The 24598-nt window shown below is 36.8% G+C and overlaps 1 protein-coding gene across 1 annotated transcript in view; it reads right to left on the bottom strand.

Moving 5' to 3' along the window:
• Window positions 1–24598, bottom strand: part of IL1RAPL2 (interleukin 1 receptor accessory protein like 2) — a 1227386-nt gene that overhangs the window by 624258 nt on the left and 578530 nt on the right. The window lies entirely within an intron of this gene.

The following is a 24598-nucleotide window of genomic DNA, read 5'->3' as shown; positions in this document are numbered from 1 at the left end:
TTTAAATTGATTAAAATCTGTCTCAGATATTTTTTGCTTTACAAAACTAAAGTCAGAGTGCTTGAGTCTGTATTACAGGTCTGCCACTTTGAACCTGTGCAAACTTGAGCAATTTATTTAACCACCCTGTGATTCACTTTCCTCATCTACTGGAAATAATGAAAACAATGTCTACCTCACTGAGTTGTTGTCAGAATTAAGTTTATATAGGTCATGTGGCTGTGATATAAAACAGGTTCAATAAATGTTAGCTATGTTAAAATGGTATTTACCATTAGCACATAATCTAGTTCACAAGGTGTCCTTTACAGAGACCTGCTCATTTTCCCAAAAGAACTCCAAGTTGGAAGAACTATTCAAAGTCAATCTGGTATTAATATATGTTGAAAGAGAACTAACACACACAAGTCAAATTTGCGGGCAACAGAGCAAAACTTTGTCTCAAGAAAAAAAAAATCTTGCAGTCAGTGTTTAAGCTAAATAAACAAAACAATCAACTGATTGTCTTAGTATGATTTGTGCACCCATAACAGAATACCACAGACTGGTAATTTACACTGAACAATAGTGTTTTGGCTCACAGTTCTGGTGAGTAGGAAATTCAAGATCAAGGGGCCAGTATCCGGCAAGGACCTTCTTGCCGTACAATCCAATGACAGAAGAGCAAACAGAGGATGAGAGAGACAAAACAGGGGCAAACTCATCCTTTTATAAGAAGCACATTCTGGTAATAACATACTCACTCCCACTATAATGGTGTTAATCCATCTATGAGGGTAGGGCTGTCATGGCCTAATCACCTTTTACAGGTCCCACCACTCAATATTGTTAAAATGGCAATTAAATCTCAATGTGAATTTCATAGGGGACATTCAAACTCATTAAATTAGATTTGTGATATTCAGGAATTTGAAAGTTTTCTGACTAGACTTTTAAGTGATTGTGAATAAGGCCCATGTAAACTACATATGGATAGTCACAAGATTTTGCATGTAATGCTCACCATGTATGATCTAAATGAATTATAGGGCACATAAAATGTCTCGATTAATTTGATTTGAGAATTTACTAAACAACAAAGGAAGAAGTTGTTGCTATGCAGAGGCAACTTAGAATAATGCAGTATCAAATAATAAAAAGTTTCCTTGTTATTTTTATGGGCCATAGAGCACATTCAGTGCACTACAAATAGAATGAGAGTCAACCACCTGAAAATTCTTTCATAAGAAGAATTGTATGCATTCATGTTCAGCAGTATATACCTGAAAAAATAATTTTTCTGGGAATAAGACTTTTTTGTGTAATCATATTGCCCACTTTTTTTATAGTGATACCATAGTTTACTTATTTCCATTTTTCCATAGGTTATTGGGGTACAGGTGGTGTTTGGTTACATGAGTAAGTTCTTTGGTGGTGATTTGTGAGAATTTGGTGTACCCATCACCAGAGCAGTATACACTCCACCGTATTTGTAGTCTTTTATCCCTCACCTCCTTCCCACCCTCTCCCCCAAGTCCCCAAAGTCCATTGTATCATTCTTATGCCTTTGTATCCTCATAGGTTAGTTCAGACATATGAGTGAAAATATGTGATGTTTGGTTTTCCATTCCTGAGTTACTTCACTTAGAATAATAGTCTCCAATCTCATCCAGATTGCTGCAAATGTCATTATTTCATTCCTTTTTATGGCTGACTAGTATTCCATCATATATATATATATACACTGTAGTTTTTTTATCCACTTGTTGATTGATGGGCATTTGCATATTGCCCACTTTCTAATGAAAACTGAAAGCCTATGTTGAAACAACACAGGTTCTGGGTACTATCCCAATTTTATTATTTATGTTTGTCATCTTGCTCCCAACTTCAATAGTCAATAAAATAGAGGAAGTGGAGTTTTCCTTTTAGTTGAATTATCTCCTGTCTACTATGATAAATCTCTAGACTAAAACAAACAAACCAAAAAAACGAAAAAACAAAAAAAAAACAAAAAAACCTTCTACATCGTAAATGTGCCCGTAGAGTAGACACCATTTTGGTTAATATAATATTATGTCTTTCTCTCTCTCTACCTCCCTTTTTCTAATTATTCTAATAGAATAAAATCTTAATCAGCCAGATCACAACTAAAAGAACTCTCAAGTCATGTTTTGAATGTTCCACTTAAAAAAAATGTCAAGTCACATAGAAAAAAATCGTGGTAGTAATTTTACTAAAAATACTTCCAAGGAATGAAGTGCTCAATGCAATTCAGCTCAATTTCCTAAACCTTTTACATCTCCATCTATGATCCTAGACATATTTCACTGATGATCAAAGCAGTGGTCCAGAGACACCAAGCACCACAGTTGTACAGTAAAGATGCTCAGGGACACGATGAGATTTCCCAGCATTATAGAAAGATTTATTTAACTTTGATCAACTTTTTATCAAGACAAGGAAGTAGACACAATTTAGAAATATTTCCTAACAACTTGAAAATATATAGCAAACTTTGAAATAGTGACACCTAAACAATCTCCTTGGATTTATAGTTGCTATGCATATTTTCCCTTAAAACTACAGTGGATTTCCTCTATTTCTCCACAAATGCAAAACATTCCTATCACTTGATTTTTTTTTCCATTTCCTCACATTCCAAGACAGGTCAAGGAAATAGTCGGGCAAATGATTTAAGGTCTGTTTGTCACGTGTGGTGATTTACTTCAACATTTGGTTGCTATACTGGTAATACAAGTGTTACTTCTAAGTGCATAAACAGAGGGTAATTTATTAAGATCCGTGACAGATTGCGTGCCAAAGCCTGAGCCGTTTATACACAAACCAACCAACAAGATAAGTGCTTATTAACCTCCATGAAAGACAAATCACTTAGTTCTTTCCCCTAAGGCTGAGGCAGCCTAAGAACTGTCAGTCCAGTCTAGTCTGAAACAGACAGCAAATCTCCTTTCTACTGAGACAGCTGTTCATTTACACCAAGGAATGAAGATGTTTAACAAGACCAAGAAGCAAAGATACACCAAAAAGAACACACTGTATAGAGAAAGAAAGGCACCTGTGGGCCCTTTAAACAAGCCATTTCTAGCTCCAGTGAAATATTTGAACAGATAGATTTTTAACCCTCAATGGGCCTAGTGGAAACAGATGTAGCTGAAACTAGGCTTGTACCTCAGGACCTTGAAAGTAGAGGTTGCTCCACTTTGCTATCACTCCACCTCACTGGCAGACCAAAATTAAAGGTTGAACTCTGACCCAGTACCAAAGAGAATAACCAAAATCAAGTCCTGATGACACAGTGTGTCTTTTGATAATAGTATTTGCATGCTCTAGTTCTTCATTAACTAGTGTTTAGTTTGTTTTGATGTCATATCCCTGCCTGGCTGATGATTCTATATTGATATTGAACTAATCTGATACATGAGTGTCTTCATCTCATATATGTTACTGTGAAGAAGTAAAGGGAAACAAAAGCCTAAATTTTGAAAGGAACTTGTGTTAACTGACGAAAATTTAAATTCATGTAAATCCAGGCTGCCCCTATACCTCAATCCACATACCATAGGACCTTGCTTTCTTATGATTATTAAAATATAAATCAATTTTAAAATAATTATGTAAACACATATTTGTATTATTTAATTTATTTATTTATTTATTTATTTATTTATTTATTTATTTATTTTTGAGATGGAGTCTCGCTCTGTCACCCAGGCTGCAGTGCAGTGGCATGATCTTGGCTCATTGCAATCTCCGCCTCCCGGGTTCAAGCAATTCTCCTTGCCTCAGCCTCCGAAGTAGCTGGGATTACAGATGCCTGTTAACACACCCTGCTAATTTTTGTATTTTTCAGTTGAGATGGGGTTTTGCCATGTTGGCCAGGCTGGTCTTGAACTCCTGACCTCAGGTGATCCACCCACCTTGGCCTCCCAAAGTGCTGGGATTATAGGCATGAGCCACCACACCTGGCCATGTTTTACCATTTGTATAGTGCCTTAATATACATGTTCTCATTTGATCTCCACAACATCATGAGGTAGGTACTATTATTACTACCCCTACTTACAGACGATGAAACTAAGGCAAAGAATAGTTAAGCAACATATTCACTGTCATATACCTAATAAGCAGCAGACTAGGACTTGAACTAGATATTAAGTCTGCTGCTCAATTTCCTCTAGTCTCGCTATTTTTTATAGATTTTGTAGAACTTTCATTTAAAGGCTTTTATTATGTTACTCTTTCTAGGTCCTCAGGTTACTCAAGTGAAATTTCAGTCTAAGGGGATCATACATATAGATATACCTTAAATTCATGTTGGCATTTAAAAAGATTCCATAGATCCTCTCCCATAAAGAAACCAAAGATAAGAGCATCGTACTACAGGAGCAGCTAATTTTTGTTGTTTTTAAAAGCCTTGTATACAGAGCCAAAGAACATGTGCATCTGGTGACCTCTGTCAGTCCATTTGTGCTGCTATAACAAAATACCACAGGCTGGGTAATTTATAAACAACAGAAAATTATTTCTCACAGTTCTGGGGGCTGGGAAGTCCAAGATCAAGGTGCTGGTAGATTCAGTGTCTGGTGAGGGCTGCTCTCTTTCAAGATGGCACATTCTTGCTGTGTCTTCAAATGGTAGACAGGATGAACAAGATTCTTTGAGCTTCTTTTATTAGGGTACTAATCCTTATAAAAGAGCTGTCATGACCTAATCATCTCCCAAAGGCTTCAACTCTTAATTCCAATATTTTGAGGATTAGACTTCAACATATGAATTTTAGGGGGACACAAATATTGAGATAATAGCAAGACCTATGATAATTTTCTTGCTATTCAAGGAGATTTCCTTTTAAAAATGCCTAAGATTCAGAAAAATAATTTTAAATCCATGAATGGATGTGGAATGGCAACTCAGAAACCCTCTTTAAGGAGAAACTATAAATCACTATATTCCTCACCCTTGCACCTGCCTGTAAGAGATTGCACTTCTATTTCTTGGCACCAAAACAGATTTTCTAAATATCAATAAAATGCTGGAAATTTTTTTAAAACATACAGGTTTCATGAAATCTACTAGATGACAAATTCATAACATACTATTCATAAAATCCAACTAGTAAAGTACATTTTCACATATGTTCCTTTGTATGCTGTCAACCAACCACTGCTCTTCAGGTATAAAATGAAAGTTACGATATTACACTTACCACCAGAATTGTAATATGCACAGGCTCCTGAGAATACAGAATATGTGTCACAGCATGGAGGTGGCCATAGGTCCATTTGTTAATTAGCTCTGTCCATATATGGAGGAAAAAAAATAGCTTCCTAGGAGAAGAGTGTTTCATCACTCACTTTGAAACAGGATGACTAGTAATGCAAATGTCAATATATCATTGACTTTTGATAAACACAAAAAATAAAACAATTACCTCCTGACGTGGGGCTTGTGTACCAATAATGCTCTGCTTTGATTACTCTAAAGACAGGAAAAAAGCAACTCTTTTTAATAATTAGGTTTGTTTACCCTACTGATTTACAAGGTGGGAATGGCAAAGCTTTCCTCCCTCCACCCCCATTAGAGAACATAGTAGATGTTTGTTTTCTATAGCAGTCTCGGGTCTTAATTTTAGAAGTAAATTAGCAATTCTCGTTCTAGGTATATACAAAAAAGAAATAAAATCATATGTCTATATAAAAACTTGTACATGAATATTCATAATGGCATTATTCATAATAGTCAAGAAGTTGAACCAATGTAGATGTCCATAAACAGATGAATGGATAAACAAAATGTGATATAAATATGCATATATATACAATGGAATATTATCAGCCATAAAAAGGAATGAAGTTTTGATACATGCTACAACATGGATGAAACTTGAAAATATTATGCTAAGTGAAAGAAGGCACAAAAGTCCACATATATGAGTCCATGTATATGAAATATCCAGAACAGGCATAGAAAGAGAAAGTAGATTCATGGTTGCCAGGAGATTGGAGGGGTGTTGAGAGGAAATGGGTGATGACTGTTAATATAGGCCTGGGTTTCTTTTGGGCATGATGAAAATGTTCCTAAATTGATTGTGGTAATGATTACAAAACTGAGACAAGCAGGGACCCCTCTTAGGTTCTTCTTGTCCTCCCCTCATGCATGGAAATAAAGGAAAATCTCTGTACCTTCAAGGGAAATTCTAGGCACCGAGCTAACCCTGAGAAGTAAATGAGCAGCCTGATAAGTGAGAAGGTAATAATAGCTTAAAATAATAGCCAAGGAAGTTAGAGTGACAGAATGTTTGGTTTCCTATAGAAACTAAAGATAACATGTTAACATATGTCTCTGAGTTGTTTTTCAGAAACCCAGACCCCCATCAAATGGAAAATGCCATCCACTGGCACATAGACTTCAGCTCTGGGGAAACTGAGGACTAAACCCTGACATCCCTTCTTTGTTCTAAATGTCTTCCTGAGGGGCCTGGAGAAAGTCACACCCATATGCCAGAGCTCAACATTTCTTTCTGCTGACCCCAAGATTTTAGACAAAACTTTGCCTACTCAACCAATCACAAATCAGAAAACCTTTAAATCCAAAATCTATGACCTATAATACCCTTCTTCAACATGTCCTGCCTTTTTACGCCAAACCAATGTAGCTTCTATGTAATGATTTATGACTTTGCCTATAACTTCTGCCTCCCCACCTTTAAAAACCCTTACCTGTTTTCAGGTAAGCTCAGGTCTTAAGCATTAGCTGTCTAATTCTCCTTGTTTGGTCTCCTGCAATAAATGTCTCATTTTTTCTCACTGCAAATCCCAATGTCACTGTTTGGTTTTGCTGCACCAGGAGGACAGATGCAAATTTGGTTTGGTAAGATAACTCTGTGAATATACTAAAGATCACTGAAGTGTACACTTTAAATGGCAGAACTGCATGGTATGTGGATTATATCTCAATAAAGTTGCTATATTTTTTAAAAAATTAAGTTACTAGGAAGCCAGAAAGGGTAGCTTCTTTAGTATAAGATACAAATATTTATATTAGCCATATAAGAAAATTTGGTAAACTCTAGGCTACTCAGGTAGAAGGAATGAGTAGGGCTAAAAACCTTTTTCTACCCTCTTATAAACCAGGGCTATAAGATGCTTTCTGAAATTTTCTAAGACTTTCTTTGGCCAGCAGGAATAAGAAGGCAAGGCCCTGGGAAGGTCTAAAATGCAAATTTAGAGCCAGCAGAATATGGCATAAGGTCAGTAGGAATGGGAATAGAACCCCCTGGACCATCCTAGAAAGCAGAGTAGGATATATTTAGTTTGCAGGAAGGGGCAGGTCTTAATCCATTCAAGCTGCTATGACAAAAAATTTTAGTGGCTTATAAACAATAGAAATTTAATTCTCATAGTTCTGGAGGCTGGGAAGTCCAAGATCAAGGCACCAGCAGATTTTGTGTCTGGTGAGGGCTTTCTGCTTCATAGATGGTGCCTTCTCACTGTGTCTTCATGTAACAGAAGGGACAAAGAAGCTCCCTGAGGCCTCTTTTATGAGGGCACTTGCCTCATTCATGAGGGCTCCACCCTTTTGATCTAATAACTTCCCAAAGGCCCCACCTTTTAATACTATCACATTGGGGGTTAGGATTTCAACATATGATTTTGGAGGGGACACAAACGTTCAAACCATAGCAGGGTAGAACAGGGTTAATGTCATTCACAGCCGGGATTGGATTTTTTAGGATCTGAGTGAGAGGTACTATATAGTTTTAGTAGCAAAGGAGAGGATTCTGACATTAGTGCAGGCTGGATCACTGTAGTAAACCTAGGCCCCCCAAATAAATGATTCGACATCCACAGGGACATAGAGGGGGACTTCCTATCTCTCTGAAAGACTGCAAAGCAGATTAAAAGTAAGTGGCCATGCTGGGAGTATCTGGTGAATCTGTTAAGTGTTACTTTGAGTCTGCAGGGCCACCTTAGCAGCTGGGCAATTTTGAATCTAATAAAGTTAGACCCCTGCTAATGCTATTCTTAGTAAATAATCTCAACTCTGACAGTTCTTAACCAACCTGCCTCCTTCTGTGTACTCAACTACCGATTGCAGGGGAATTCTAGGGTTTTTAGGGACTAAAGGAAACGGGAAGGAAGAAGTAGGAAAGTACAGGGCCCCAGCCTTAATTGGAAGTGGTTTGAGAAGTTTCATTTGACATGTACAAAACAGATAATAATGCAACTCATCAGTATAACACTGTACGGTTCATAATGAAATTTTACATGCTCTATTTCAATTTAACATCTAAAATAGTGGTCACTATTCAAAGGACTTAAGAGATCTTCTGGCTTCAGGAGACTGGTTTGGTGTTAGAAGAGCAGAAATTAGGTTTTACTTGACAAGGGATTTGCTGATTCTTATTCACCAAAATAGGAAATAGGTTCAAGAAACATTTAAGTTCAAAAATCATTTACTGAACATCCGTCCTCAGCCAGGCCCTCTTTCATGTGTTGGGGACACAGCAGAATAAAATATGGTCCTTGCCTTTAGAGAAGCTCACAGCATTACAGTAAGTGTTATAAATGGCGGGGAATATAGGGTGATTTGGGGGCAAGAAGAGGTACCTGACTAGCTCCTTGGACTGGTGAAGAGGGTGTGTGGATATACTCAGTGAAAGAATCCCTGAGAAAAGTTGAGAGATGTATAAAAAACATTCATTCATTCAATCATTCAACCAATACAATTTTAGCAGTTACTATGTACTACTAAAATTGGCAGGCATTGGGGATGGGAGGCAGGACTTGGGGATGGATTATTGGCCAAACAATAAGCAAAAGTATATTCCAGATACAGGAAACACTGTGAGCAAAGACACAGAGGCATCAAATCACTTGGGTTACATGGGAAAAGTAGAAACAATTATTCATGACTAAAAAGCAAAGTGAGAAGATGGTGAGTGATAGTCAGAGACAGAAGATAGTTACTAAGGCCTAGTCCTGAACATGTTTACCAGGCTAAGGAGCTACACTTTTATCATGTAAACAACAGGGAGTCACTGAAGGGTTTAAGTAGAAGATTTACATCTTAACTACGAGTTTGAACTGTGATTCAACGGAGTGAAAAGAAAGAACAAAATGTCTTGGCCCAGAATCTTCCCATATTGAAGGTAAGTCTGCTCATTTACCTACCATAGGTAGATGGGAGGAAAAATCATAGTAAAGAATAATCCAAAGAAATAAAGTACTGGGAATGATGAAGTATTGGTGTTAGTAAGTAGCTAGATCCACCAATGGGAGAAGGGAAATCAGCCAAGAGCACAGGAAAGATTTGCAGAAGCAAATGGGGGAAGTGTAAAAACAGAGGAAAGACAATGAATTTACCCCCCTACACACACACACACACACACACACACACAACCATCTGTTGAAAGGAGTATCTGACTGTAATCTATGGAGTACAGGATGTACACTAGGAGACCTAAGTATTTTTTTTTTATTTTTTGTTTTGTTTTTTGTTTTTTGTTTTTGTTTTATTATACTTTAAGTTTTAGGGTACATGTGCACAACATGCAGGTTTGTTCCATATATATACATGTGCCATGTTGGTGTGCCGCACCCATTAACTCGTCATTTAACATTAGGTATATCTCCTAATGCTATCCCTCCCCCCTCCCCCCACCCCACAACAGGCCCCTGTGTGTGATTTTCCCCTTCCTGTGTCCATATGTTCTCATTGTTCAATTCCCACCTATGATGGACACCTAAGTATTTAATGTTCTGAATTAAAGTGTCTCTGTGAGAAAATAGAGAAGGCCCATATGCTGGAAGCGTCTTTCAAAAGTCACAGATTTGTGAATAGTGCTGCAATAAACATACATGTGCATGTGTCTTTATAGCAGCATGATTTATAGTCCTTTGGGTATATACCCAGTAATGTGATTGCTGGGTCGAATGTTATTTCTAGTTCTAGATCCTTGAGGAATCGCCACACTGTCTTCCACAATGGTTGAACTAGTTTACAGTCCCACCAACAGTGTAAAAGTGTTCCTGTTTCTCCACATCCTCTCCAGCACCTGTTGTTTCCTGACTTTTTAATGATTGCCATTCTAACTGGTGTGAGATGGTATCTCATTGTAGTTTTGATTTGCATTTCTCTGATGGCCAGTGATGATGAGCATTTTTTCATGTGTTTTTTGGCTGCATAAATGTCTTCTTTTGAGAACTGTCTGTTCATATCCTTTGCCCACTTTTTGATGGGGTTGTTTGTTTTTTTCTTGTGAATTTGTTTGAGTTCATTGTAGATTCTGGATATTAGCCCTTTGTCAGATGAGTAGGTTGCAAAAATTTTCTCCCATTCTGTAGGTTGTCTGTTCACTCTGATGGTAGTTTCTTTTGCTGTGCAGAAGCTCTTTAGTTTAATTAGACCCCATTTGTCAATTTATTGCGGCACTGTTCACAATAGCAAAGACTTGGAACCAACCCAAATGTCCAACAATGATAGACTGGATTAAGAAAATGTGGCACATATACACCATGGAATACTATGCAGCCATAAAAATGATGAGTTCATGTCCTTTGTAGGGACATGGATGAAGCTGGAAACCATCATTCTCAGCAAACTATTGCAAGGACAAAAAGCCAAACCCCGCATGTTCTCACTCATAGGTGGGAATTGAACAATGAGAACACATGGACACAGGAAGGGGAACATCACACACTGGGGACTGTTGTGGGGTGAGGGGAGGGGGGAGGGATAGCATTAGGAGATATACCTAATGCTAAATGACGAGTTAATGGGTGCAGCACACCAACATGGCACATGTATACATATGTAACAAACCTGCATGTTATGCGCATGTACCCTAAAACTTAAAGTATAATAATAATAAAAGAAAAAAAAATGTGAAAGCTAAAAAAAAAAAAAAAGTCACAGATTTAAAGTATCTTCACTGAAGCTACAAAGAAACTACTTCCCCCTGCTTCTCCACCCCTCCCACCGCATGTGCCTAATGGTGGAAAAACCACCGCATCCAGGCAGGGCCTCTCCAGCAAGGAGTGGAAGATGGCAGTGCTTCAGGGACTGTTGGCTAATGAAATGAGCCAAGGTGAATGAAGTGGAGGTTGCTGGAGAAATGAACAGCACAAAACATTATTCCTGTTTAAGTGATGAGGAAAAAATGAGACCCCGGGAAGTTTTTAAAAATGAGCAGTAAGATCAAACAATGGATAACAATAAAGATAGTTATATGGGGTACTTTACTGTAAAGTCCCCTTCAAAGGTGCAATTTTTCTTCACAAAAGTGTTGGACACATATAGGATCATCAGGATGGAGATAAAGACTAAGGAGAAAATCTGAATGTCAGAATGCTTCAGTGATCAACTAAATTCTTATTTTTTTTCAGAGTTGTGGAAAAAGAACATATCTGAGAGAAAATGAAAGCAATTTCAGGGAAAAGAGAATTTGTTCTTCCACTTATGAACTCTATGATGAAAGCAGTCATTTCTCTTATTTTGTGTGATGTGCTGGGTTGTAAAACAAAGAGCTGGTATTTGAGTTTCCATTTGACAGTGTAATAAATGCAATTATAATCATTTGCATATTAAAGGTATTATTATTACTTCATGGCAAGTATTTCCAACAAGATAGAATTGAAAAAATATTCTTTTAAGCAGGCTACACACGCTTTTGTCAGTTTTGACATAATCTGAAGCCATGCTGTGTCAAACTGTCAATTGCAGGAATCCTCCAAAGCTACCATGGATCTTATTTCAATCTCTTAAGATTCATTTGATGCCACATAATTGAAAATAACTATTGGTTGTGATATGTTAATTTTATGCAAAGGAAATAATAGGGTGCCACTGTTACGCTTGTAGCCAACCACTTTTAGAGGAAAACCGTATTAAATTTTTAGTCTCTATGACAGCTTGCCTTAAGCTGCATGCCCTTTATAATGTCATTTGGGGGCTCTATTTAAAACTAAATATTCTGAAACATGGCATCAAAAATGAGATCTGAGGTTGCCTTTCTCTGGAACACAGTAGTGTGCCTTTAGTGCTACACATAAAAAATTGTAACCAAATTTATTCTGAGTTGCAAATTTAAGATGGAGAAAAGATCTCAGCCCCCAACCCCAGCATTGTAAGCTATGATACCACCAGTTATTTCTGCTTGACATCCCTTAAGTAGCCTATAAAGGTAAACCTCATTCAAAGACTTGCAATGCTTGAAGTTTTCTAAACTAGTGTTCACCTGTGGGCTTCAAATACTCCTTCCTTTCTATCTAGGGCATTTTTGTAGAATTACGTATAGCCTATAGCTTAAAATCTAAATGAAAGATGCAGCGTAGATTGAACTCTGGAAAATAAAGTAAGCAGTTAATGAGATTTAAATTAGTAACATCTGAAAGCTTCTTTTAACGAAAATATTGATTTTAAATAACTTACTAATGAAAAAGAATGGCATTCATTTAGGCTTGGCCTGAGACACATTATAGATTCATTTATCAGAATAAATAAGGATGTGAACATCAGGGAAAGGGCTTCTATTCTGGCCAGGTCATTCCCTTGCAACCTCTTTTTGGGATAACGAGGTTGGAAGATTTTCTAGTTGCTGTTTGGGCCCCATGATTTCTGATGCTCCTCCCCACCACTGGCACCTCTTCACCTCTACATATCCACATCCATTTCTCATACCCCCAATACTAATTTATTTCACAATTGGTTTCCTTTAAATGCTTTCGTCTCATGAACATAATTTTATATTACAACCCTGCATTAGCATTTGCTATTGAACATCTGAAATTATTCATTTAATCCTTCAAACACCTAGCTGAAAAATTTTTCCATAAACTCTCCTTAGGGTCTTTGCATTTGCATATTCATTTGCACTCTGGGATTGGCTATTCCATGAGTATTGTATCAACTGGTTTGCATTTGGCTTTGAGTAGTAACAGAAAATGTAATCTCAGCGGCTGATGCAAATGGATGATTTTTTCATCTCACATAACAAAAAAGCCAGAAGTAAACAGCCCAGGGCTGCTTTGTGCCAGAATGCCATTCACGTTCCAGGTTCATTATATCCTTTTATTCTATCTTTGGCATTTGATTGCCAACTTTGTACTTGTCACTTCATTGTCCCAGGCTGGTTGTTCCACTTCCAGCCTAATGTCTGCATTCTAGTCAAGAAAAGAAGGAAAGCCGGAAGAGGTAGTGCCTAATCTCAGCATATGTCATTGGGCAGAAGTCTGTTACACAGCCACCTTAGGTGTAAGCAAATCTGAGAAGGCAGGTTGCTGCCAACAACAAAATTGGGGTTCTAATAGGAAGGTAAAAGGAGAATGACTATGGAGTATTCAATAGCATTTTCTGCTACAGTGTTTTTCACTCATGTTAAATGTAGCCACAACCTATTCTTTAATTGAACTATAAACTTCCTCAGGTCGGAGGTCATCAATTTTATTTTTTTTGTTTCTCTCTCCTCCCCTTAGCATATGTGAACCATTCGATGCCTGATGGTAACTGAATGAACCAAGTAGGCAGCTCTACCACACATCCTCCTCTCCCACTGTGTTAGATGACATCTGTCTGTGTGAATGTGAGTTTAGTTCATAAAAAGGGAGAACAAGCAATATGCATCATGTTTAAAAAACTGGAGTCGCATTCAATGACGGTTTGGCTACTTGTTTTCTATGGAATAATTTCCAACCTCTAATGGACTGGATGTGTCCCTTAAAAATCCATATGTTGAACATCTAATCCCAATTTGGTAGTAGTTGGAAGTCAGGTCTTTGGAAGAAGGCTAGGTCATGAGGGTAGAGCCCTCATGAATGGGATTAGTGCCCTTATAAAAAGAGACATGAGCGCTAGCTCTCTTTCCAACATGTGAGGACACAAGGAGAAGCCAGCAATTTGCAACCTGGAATACAGCCCTCATCAGAACCTTACCATGTTGGCACCCTGATCTCTGGCTTCCAGTGTCCAGAACTGTGAGAAATAAATTTCTATTGTTTAGAAGCCACTCAGTCTCTGGTACTTTGCTTTAGCATCCCAAACTAAGAAAAGCCGCTTAGTTGGCACTTCAGACCCTCTTCAACCTAGCCAACTTCCTACCAACTTCTGCAGCATTATGTCCCATTGATCCCTTCCACATTCTCCCCCCTTTTTCAAACTCAATGACTCACTGTTCAGAATTAATCTATATATGATTTATTCTGTGTAATATGCTTGATTGAATAACAAAAAAACAAACAAGCAGTGACAACAACAACAAACTTGGCACTTGAATTTGTCCTTTTACACACAGTGTCTTACCATATTCAATATCTACATTCCTCAATGTCTTCCATAAAATCTTTCTGATTAGATGAGATAATGCATGTGAATGCTGGGAGAAGGAGCAGGAGGAAGTGCTGTGCTCTATAGTTCCTTTCCAATCTTACCCCTTATGTATGGTAAACGTTCTTTTTAGCACCCCAAGGCAAAGTTTTACACAATAAATTATCACCATTAGTATGAGAGAGATTTATTTCTCTTTATAGATGCCTCATTATCATGAATCTAAAGGCATGTAACCTTATCTCTGTAGAAGTTTGAAAGAACCAGCATGGATCCAGGAATGATAGTCTCACAGGCTTCCACCATATAGGCCACTAGCATGATGGAGCCAGAACCCTAGGAAGACAGCAGAGAGGTGGAAAGGGGAAGAGGTAAGGTACTCCCAAATGCTGATTTGAGGCTGACTTTCTGCAAGCTACAAAGTCAAGAAATGCTATCCACTACCTATTGGACTCTAAGAATATTCATATTTAGCTACTACTAAAAATGGATGATTTCAATAACAGAATGAACCTTTTGAACACGGTGAGGCATAACAGTGGAATTACATAGGCTAAAAACCTGGTATATAGTAGGTACTCAATAGCAGCTCTCCTTCCAGTTTCCCAACCCCAAAGGAGTTCTTTCTTCCTCTAACTTCTTATAACACCTTGCCTTTACCTCTCTTTTTGGTGATTTTTCATTTTCTGCTTTTTTTTTTTTTTTTTGGTAATTATATGTCATTGGATTATAAATACCTTCAGGGCAAAGAGTGACTAATTTAACCTCATAAAGTCCACAAGGCCTGCTGACAGTGCCTCAAAGATGAAAGGTGCTCCATTATTGAATAAAAGACTGAAAAAATAAATGAATGCCTTAATTCCTGTAAGGCAGCATTTGAAACAAATTTGTTCAAGCAAATATAATATTTTCAAATTTATTTGAAATAAATGGATTTTCTTCCTGATCAGTTGAGGTAGCCAGGAATGGTGCAAAGGGAGACTTAATACTAGTGGCTGTCATCTGACCAAGCATAGGCAGGCAGCTTCCTTTTAATTCAATAAGGACTTACTGGGAACAACCGTATCACAATCCTTGCCTATGAATAAATTATATATATATATATATTTTGAGACAGGATCTCACTCGGTCACCCAGGCTGGAGTGCAGTGGCACAATCATGGCTCATTGCAGCCTTGATCTCCTGGTCTCAAGTGATCCTCTCACCTCAGCCTCCCGAGTAGCTGGGACTATAGGCACATGCCACCATGCCTGACTAATTTTTATTTTTTATTGTGTTTGTACAGACGAGGTCCCGCTATGTTGCTCAGGCTTGTCTAGAACTCCTGGGCTCAAGCAATCCTCCCATGTTGGCCTCCCAAGTTGTTGAGATTATAGGTGTGAACCACCACACCTGGCCTAGATTATATTTTGAGGGGAGTATGACAACTAGTTTCACATAGGAAATGAGACTAAAATAGATGACAGTTTAACAATTAAGTCATTTAGGTGTCTTTAGTTAAAAACATCAGACCAAATCAACACAAATTTTTAAAAAATGAAGAAGAAACCCTCAATCACCTTCATTGAAATATATGGTCATATTTATTCTTCCAGTGGAAAGCATTACAGAGTTGCATTTTTATTTTCCAGGATGGTGAAATATATACCTATTTGTGATGTTGATTCCCACTTTGATACCATTGGTGTTCCCACTTATTCACCAAAAAATAGTTTTCTGGTTATGTCAGCACTCATATCTCTCTAGAGACCTCCTAGCCCCCAGTGTGTCAAATAGTTATTTCTGCTCATTGCTCTAGAACAGAGTTGTCCAAGGGAAATTTCTGTGATGGTAGAAATGTTCTATATCTGTGCTAATACAGCAGCAGTTAGCCACATGCAATTATTGAGCATGTTAGATGTGACTACTGAGACTAAGGAAGTGAATTTTTAATTGAATTTAATTTTAGCTTATTTAAATTTAAATAGCCACCTGTAGTTAGTAGCTATTGCATTGGACAACACAACTCTATATGTGGAAAGACAGGCCACCCTCTTACAGTGCTGTCTACTCTCTCTACCTGCCTTAGGACATCTGGTATTCTGCCCTCTCCTTTCATCAAGATTCTCTTCTCATAAGTCTTCATTCTCCCATCAGAAAGCACACAATGACTCAGATACCACATTCCTAACTTGGCTTACTTGGCAGGGCATGGGGTGGCTTCTGATAGGGAAATGACTTTATCCATATGAATTTGTATAGCTTTATCTCTGTCCAAGATCTCTTCATGCCAAGGCATAAAAGAATGTAGCAGGGTATTTTAATTTGGCTGTACTGCCTCCTTACACATATCTTTCTCATTTTACAAGCTAGCATTGAAATGGACTTCTCCAGAAAATTTCCTCACATTAGTCCTACCCATTCTCTATTCCTGCTCCTCTTATCTCTTGCTATGCAGTACACAAAGTCAGTGATACAATGAAGAGGAGTTAGAAGACAATGGGAAAGTTTGTTGTTACAACCTCCTGTCAACTAAAATATTGAGATAATACTGTAATTTTCTAATGATGGCTTCAGTTCTTCCAAAGAATCTGAATACATATACCATGAGCAAATTATGATAACACTCTTTAGAATTAATTTGTGTATATCAACAAACACTATACTTGAGCACACCCTCTTAATGGTGTGACTCACTATAGTCATCCAAGTGCTCATTTATTTCATAGCATTTGTGCACTGCACATAGCAAAGACTCACGAAAATATGATCACATTTACACGTGCCTTTGTGGAGGATATTTATGGCATCCTTTCGCAACTGTCCAGAAAGGAGGGTTCAGGTGGAACAGGAAATAAAGGTCAAAGTAAGCAAAATTAATACCAGAGAAAATCTAATATAAGCCTGGGTCTTATAATAGCAGTTGGATGCAGAAAAATATATAACCATATTCTGAAGTCAGCTGGATCAATGTGAATAAACACTATCCTAATGAAATTTCCTTTCAATAAAAAAAATTAACCTAGACGCATATTCAAGTGCAATGAATAATCATCTTTTTAACACTTGAATACATTCGATAATGCATAAAGTCACAAAACACTATCTTCTTTGATGCTTGTGATTAGTCTTCATCCCACGCTTTATTGGGCATACATGGAGCTGATTTCATTAAAGCTAATGATACTGCCTGCTTGGCCATCTGTGGAACTCTTCTCTCCCATGTTTCACTGTGATAGTAATCCCAAGTGCCAAAATGCAGAGTTAGTCCCAAATCTACAGCTTATGTTTTTAGAACCTCTGCTTAAGGTTTCAGTAGAGCAGAAGGACAACCAGTAATTCAAAATCCTAAATCCCACTTGACACAGTGTGCAAAGGCAGTTGTCTTTGGGGGATCTGGGCATCTGCATAACATATCCCCTTGTGGAAGACTATAAAAGGTGGCTATTTCTCAAACTTCCTTATGAAACCCCTAAGCTAGAGCAGGAACCAATTATCAACATAATTATTTTGGTATTTTTGAATCACGTAATAATTTTTGAGCATTTATGTGCCCATCACTGTGCAGTTACTAGGGTTGGAAAATATGATTTAAGATACAGCTCACATTCTCAAGGACCTTACATTTTAATTCTCCAGTCTCATTCTACCATCATATATTAGTAGTGTCAAATATATTTCATTACCAATTATCTGTATTATGCTATTGCAAAATGAAGCTTTCCCTATCATGCAGCCTGCAAATGGATAATGAAATGCTTGAACGGCATAAAGATTTGCTTTTGACATTCTCCTTTTATTTTAATCTAGATAAACAGCCAACTAATTCTGATGTTTGGCCAGCCTTTGAAAAACTGAAACTAAATAATAGTTACAAGTTTTTGTGGGAGAATCTTATAAACACACCAGATCATTTAATGGCTGCTCTAACTACTGAACCACCAGTCACCCACTACAATAGTTAGAGAACAACTGAAATAAAAGGATGAGGATGAGATTTCTCATGCTAGTATATTCCACAAGGTTTGGCAATGCATACATATTAAATATATTAAATAGTAACTACTATTACCTGAATATGTTTAAGTGTATTACTCAGAAAATGGGATGGACAAATAGCAATGTTGCAAGTGGGCATCTTTTTTTTTTTTTTTTTTTAGCTCTGAATCCAAGTAAGATATGGCTTTTCCAAAGTAGCACTCCTTTGTCATCTTGGTTATCACCGTCAGAACAACTTTGATCCATGTAGTGAGACCACAGAGATAGCAAACTCTAGTTGGAGATGCAGGAATACAGCAATTTCACAGTAATTTCTGGAGTTATGGGCCAACAATTAAGTTATAGAATGAAGGATCTTACAAGAAAAGAAAAAGGCAGAGATCAGACTCTGAGATTAGGTACAAACATAAGGCACACACAAGAAGATCCATAATTGGCCAGGACTAGTACTAGCTCCTTTCTGAAGAACAAATGGAAGCTGATATTAGAATTCATTGTATAGGTTTTGTAAAATGTATATAGTCCTTATTATAGAGTTTGGGCCTCCATAATCATCTACTTTTTATTGTTCATAAAGTCTCTCCTCACCCTCAGATATCTGGCTCCTGTAGACAGTAGTATTAAGTACCTGAACTAAATGAACCCTACATGGCTATTAAAACCACAATGTTGATAGAGTAGGAAAAACTAAGTGACTACTGTTGAATAATTCTGTGTGTAAACATACTAAAGAGAGAGATACTTACTATATCTGTAGAACTTAGCACAGTGCTCAACTCATAATTGGCAATGAGTAAATATTTGTTGAATGAATGAATGTGCAACATATTACAATAGTTCAATAACATGGGGTAGGGAAGAAAGCTCATAGTATGGCTGTGTCTACATGACTACTGGTTCTACAACTTTTATTTATTTGATAAATTTCATTTAAACCACTGGCTAATTCTATCAAAAAAGAGATTGAATTGAATTTGCTCACTGAATTGATCAGATAATTAGCTAATATGACTAAATCAATTTTGAATTGTTTTGGCATCACAAGTAAATGTTTAAAGTTAATAAAAGCAGTCTGTGGCATCAGAAATCACAAAAGCTGAAGAGGTCAAACAGAAAATGGAAATAAAATGCAGTCTGAGATTAGAAAGACAATTTTACAAACACAAAGCTATAATGTATCTTACTGAAATAGAAAAGTGATAAAATGTCTTATTTTCTGATAAGAAAATATCTGCAGGTCTTTCTGTGATGGTATACTATAAAAATGCTATGGTCCGACTACTGGTGTCCCCTCAAAATTCCTATGTTGAAACCTAATCCCTAAAGTAGATGGTGTTAAGAGGTGGAGTCTTTGGGAGGTGATTAGGTCATGAGGGTAAATTCTTCATGAATGAGATTAGTTACCATATACAAGAGGCCTGTGGGAGTTTGCCCCTCCTGCCAGGCAAGGACACATAGAAGTCCCCATATATGAGGAACAGGTCCTTACCAGACACCAAATCTGCTGGTGCCTTGACCTTGGACTTCCCAACCTCCAGAAGTATAAGCAATAAATTTCTGTTGTTTAGTAATTACCCAGTCTAAAGTATTTTGTTATAGCAGCCTGAACTAAAACAAAAATATTATAATATTTATAATTATCGTTATTGTTGGTTCTGTGAGCAAATTCATTTGAAAGACATTTGAGGTGTGTGCATGTGTGCACACACACACATCAGATGCATTACTTAAATGCTAAAATTAAGAACAGATAAATTGAAGCAGTTATTTATATAAAAATTATTTTTACCATACAGAAAATATTAAAGTTGAATTTCCTTAAGTTGCAAGTACATTTATCTGCTTATAATGTGCCATTTGACAAAAATTAGAAATGAAGAGGGAAAAGAAACAATGCTAAGGTGCTATCAACCATAGTCTATTAAAAATCAATAAAAATAATGTTACATCTCTCTAAAATTATGAAAATCAGTACAGAAAAAAGAATTTGATTCAGAGGTTATATTTACACAGAATATTTCTCATAACGTGTTAACTGAGAAAAATAAAATCTATCATCTCCACTTCAACATTTTGGTATAATTTTTAGACAGTTATAGATATCATCAGATTTACCAGTGGATGCTATAAAAGAAACAACGGTGGTGATTCCGAATCTCAACTGTTGCCAGTGAAATAGGGAAAGTGATGTTACTTCATAGAAACATTTTTATTGAATACATTTCAACACTGCAAGGAATGCTACACATATTACACTTTTAGCTAATTCAAGTTTCTTCTGTTCAGAACAGCACTTTCTATTTTTTGCTTTTTCTCATATTGATTTCAATTAAGTTCCATCTTTGAGAAACCAAGAAACTTCAAATTGTGCACTTCTCCCCCAGTAAGTTTGCCCAAAAATGTCTTCTCTCTACTTTAATCACAATATAAAGAATAGAAGAAACAACATAATCTCTTCTTGTAAATAGACTCAGATTTTAATTATTTCTTTCATATACAGCCCTAGCAAGAATACTTTCCTTGGTTCTCTTACAGGATAACTTTATATAAGGGAACTCATTTGTTTTGGAAAGGAAATAGAGTGGGAAACCATCCAGGCATATTGTCCTCTTTTCTTAGCTATCTTTCTGTTGCAGGTGGTTATCCAAAAGCTGGGCAGTCTGTGAAAATATCATACTGGAATGGTTAAATTTGTTCTTGTGTTTTTTTTCCCCCTGAAAACCTATTTTTTGAAAGAACTCTGCATTCAAAGTTTGATCACTATTATTATTATAAGGATCCTCACCTCCTTTTAAATGCTGAAATTATCTTAAATGAACCTTTTTGAGAGGAAGCAGCTTAACCACCATTTTCAATAAAACTTTAAAAGGCTCAATGCATTTGACAACATTCTGGTTGAATTTCCAACTGTGTTTTTTTTTTTAATTAAAATAAATAAATATGTGGTAGAGCATCAACTTTGTCACCTGAGCATTGTTAAAGCCGACATTTGCAAAACAACTATGCTAATATGACATTTTCTTTTTCTTTTTTTTTTTTCTTGATTCTTTGGGATGATCTGACAATGAACCAAGACGACTTTCATTGAAACCTTTGGTATTTGACCAAGTGCCATCTATACTTCAGTTGCTTTCAAACTATTTTCAGTTTCCTGCCTCCCTGCCACGAATTAAAGGAATAGGACACATTAAGACTTCAGCAAATTTCCCTATACCCACCAGAGAGTAACACAGAGCATGGCAGCCAATTCACAGAAGGCTTTAAAAGAATTTCAATGCCCTTTTAGTCAAAAAGACTACTATGGCTATCATGAAACAAATTGTTCTATGGTATGCCTACCCCTTGGGCTTTACTTTTCCTCTCCGGAGATTAGAAATAATTCAGCAAAGCAGGTATCCCCACTCATAAGCTAATGTGTATCTCTTTCTGACTGTTACATTTTTCCAGTAAACAAAATTCATGCAATGCCACTAATCCTACCAGTGAACTTTGAATGGCTAACTTGTTTTCTATGTAATGTTCAAGAACTACCTGCTCAACTTGAGGATAAAATTATATTAGCATTTGGAAGAACTAAACTAATTTACAGGAGGTGTCAGCAAATTATGGCCATTGAACCAAATCCAGTATGCTGCCTGTTTCTGTATTGGCCTATGAGCAAAAAAAAAAAAAAAAATTTACAGGTTGAAATGGTTTTTAAAAAGTGAAAATAATAATATTTCATGATGTAAAAATTATATGAAATTCTAAATTCAGTGTCCACAACCACCCTCATTTGTTTATATATTAATATATTATATATAATTATATATGGCTGTTTCTATACTATGACAGCAATTGAGCACTTGTGACAAAGACCTTATGGCTCACAAGGTCTAAACTGTTTACTACCTGGCCTTTTACAGAAAATAAAAAGTTTGCTAACCCTGATGTAGAGTCCTATTTACTTAGGAAAAACAGCTGTAATTGTTGCCCTTTCCCCTTAAATGCAGCTTAGAAGTACAGATCTCCAACACTGAAGCTAAGATGGAATTAAGGATATGCTTTCAAAACACAACCAACCAACCAACAAGAACAAATAAATAAAAACTCCAAGAAGACTAGAATTTGAGTTCCAGCTCTGCCACTAATCCCCTGTGTAAATTTAGTTACACTACCTTCCCATTCTTGCCTGCCTTTTCTTACCTGTAAAATTCAGTTTGAATGAAATTGTTTCTCTGGTCCTTTTCAGATCTAGAAATCTAACATTTGCTTTTCCTCTTTTCAAATTTCATATTTATATAACAAAAAGAATATCCACTTTATTAGAGGACTCATGACAGGCTTTCTGTTTCTAGTAAGCTCTTCTAGGGTATTTGAGTGTTTGTTTAAGAGGTCATCACTTACTAAGTACTTGACTGACAAAGTTGAAGTGGTAGGCTACTAGAGATCTACTAAAAATAAATAATGGTAGTAACTCTGAAATGATCCTGAAAGTCAATGTGAAAATGGAATTCAAGTGACAGAAAAGATTTGTGTCTGAGTTTTTTAGGGATATATCTATTTGTATAACACGCTACTTAACTGAAATATACCTCATTCTTATGCTAAACTCGCATTTTATCACTAAGGCATGTAGTGTAGGACTTCTACCTCAAGTGTAATCTGTGGACCAATAATATTTGCATCCTCCTCGATGGAAGCTTGTTAGAAATGCAGAAAATCAGGCCCTACCCTAATTCTACTGATTCAGCATCAGCAGGATAATAAGGTCACCAAGTGATTTGATTCATACACATATTAAAATTTGAGAGGCATTGGTACAGAATAGTACTTCTCAAATGGTCGGCGGTAATACATCAGAATCACCTGGAGGTGCTAAGTAAATGCACATATTACTTGGCCCTAAATCTTGATCTACTGAACCCAAATCTCTTGAGTGAGGTCTGAAAATCATGTTTTTCTAAAAGCAGTCAATGGGATTACTGTGCACAATATTTGAGGAGCACTGGAATAGTGGTTAAGAACATGGATTTTTTAGTCAAACATTCCTAGTTCTCTCAATAGCCTTGTGACATCATGTTACATAACTTGTTTGAAGCTTGATTTATCCATTTGTAAAATGGGCATAACAAAAGTACCTGCCTTATAGGGGTTTTGTGAAGATTCAAATACAAAATACATGTGTCTAGTATACAGAAAACACTCAGTAAAACATTAGCTGTTATCATCAGAATTATCATCATTATTAGCACCAGCAGCAGCAACAGAAGTGTTGAAAGATTAAGCTGAATACGTAGGTGGGATGAGAAAAGATGATGTGGGAGTCTTGTTTTCAATATTAATCAACTTGCACTTTAATCTGGATGTTTTGGAGAACCACTGAAGGGTTCTAAGCAGAAGAGTTGCCCAAGCTTTAATGAACTTGGCTTTGGTGGATGGTGAGGGCATCTACACCAAAAAAGGTCAAGAAGGATCACCTATTTCACAATAGGCTTGTGGTATTGGGCTGCATACTAAGGAATTCTTTAATCCCAGCCATCTTCAGTATATAAATTAGATGATATATCATTTGAGATACCTCCTGGTTCCAGATATTAGCAGCAGTTGCAGAGTTACCTGAGAGATTAGGAATGACCCCTGATCTAAAAACCCCTGCAGTCTTTCTATTCTGCCAATAAATCAACCATGTTGCCTAAGAGTCAGCAGGGGGATGAGACAAAAATCAATGATCCGAGAGGGTGCCATATGCTATGGTTTGAATGTATATGTCCCTTCAAAATTTACATGTTGGAACTTAAACCCCAAGGTGATGGTATTAAGAAGTATTGCCTTTGGAAGGTGATTAGGCTATGAGGGCTCTGCCGTCATGAATGAGATTAGTGCCCTTATAAAAGTATTTGAGGTAGCAAGTTTGTCCCTTTTTTCACCTCCTGACATATGAAGATTCAGCAAGAAGTTTCCCTCTATGAGGCTGAGAGCAAGCTCTCACCAGACCTGGAATCTTCTGGCAGCCTTGATTTTGGACTTCTCAGCCTCTGGAATTGTGAGACTGGAATTGTGAGAAACAAGTTTCTCTTGTTTATAAATTACCCAGTCTAAGGTATCTTGTTATAGCAGCAGCAATGGACTAAGACAACATAAGTTATTAGAGACTAAAAACTTCACAGAATTAAATATCTTCACAGAAGAGATATACTCTCAGTCGCATTTGGAAAAAATTTAGATGTTTGGCAGAAATAACAACACAATAGAAAATTTAATTAAGGCTCTGAGATTCTTCTATTCTTCCCTAGTCTAGATTCACAGCTCTAA

This window comes from Gorilla gorilla, chromosome X (assembly GCF_029281585.2).
Source record: "Gorilla gorilla gorilla isolate KB3781 chromosome X, NHGRI_mGorGor1-v2.1_pri, whole genome shotgun sequence".
In the NCBI taxonomy this organism is placed as follows: Eukaryota; Metazoa; Chordata; class Mammalia; order Primates; family Hominidae; genus Gorilla; species Gorilla gorilla.
Note: the sequence above shows the minus strand (reverse complement) of the source record. Positions and strands in the feature narration are given on the sequence as shown.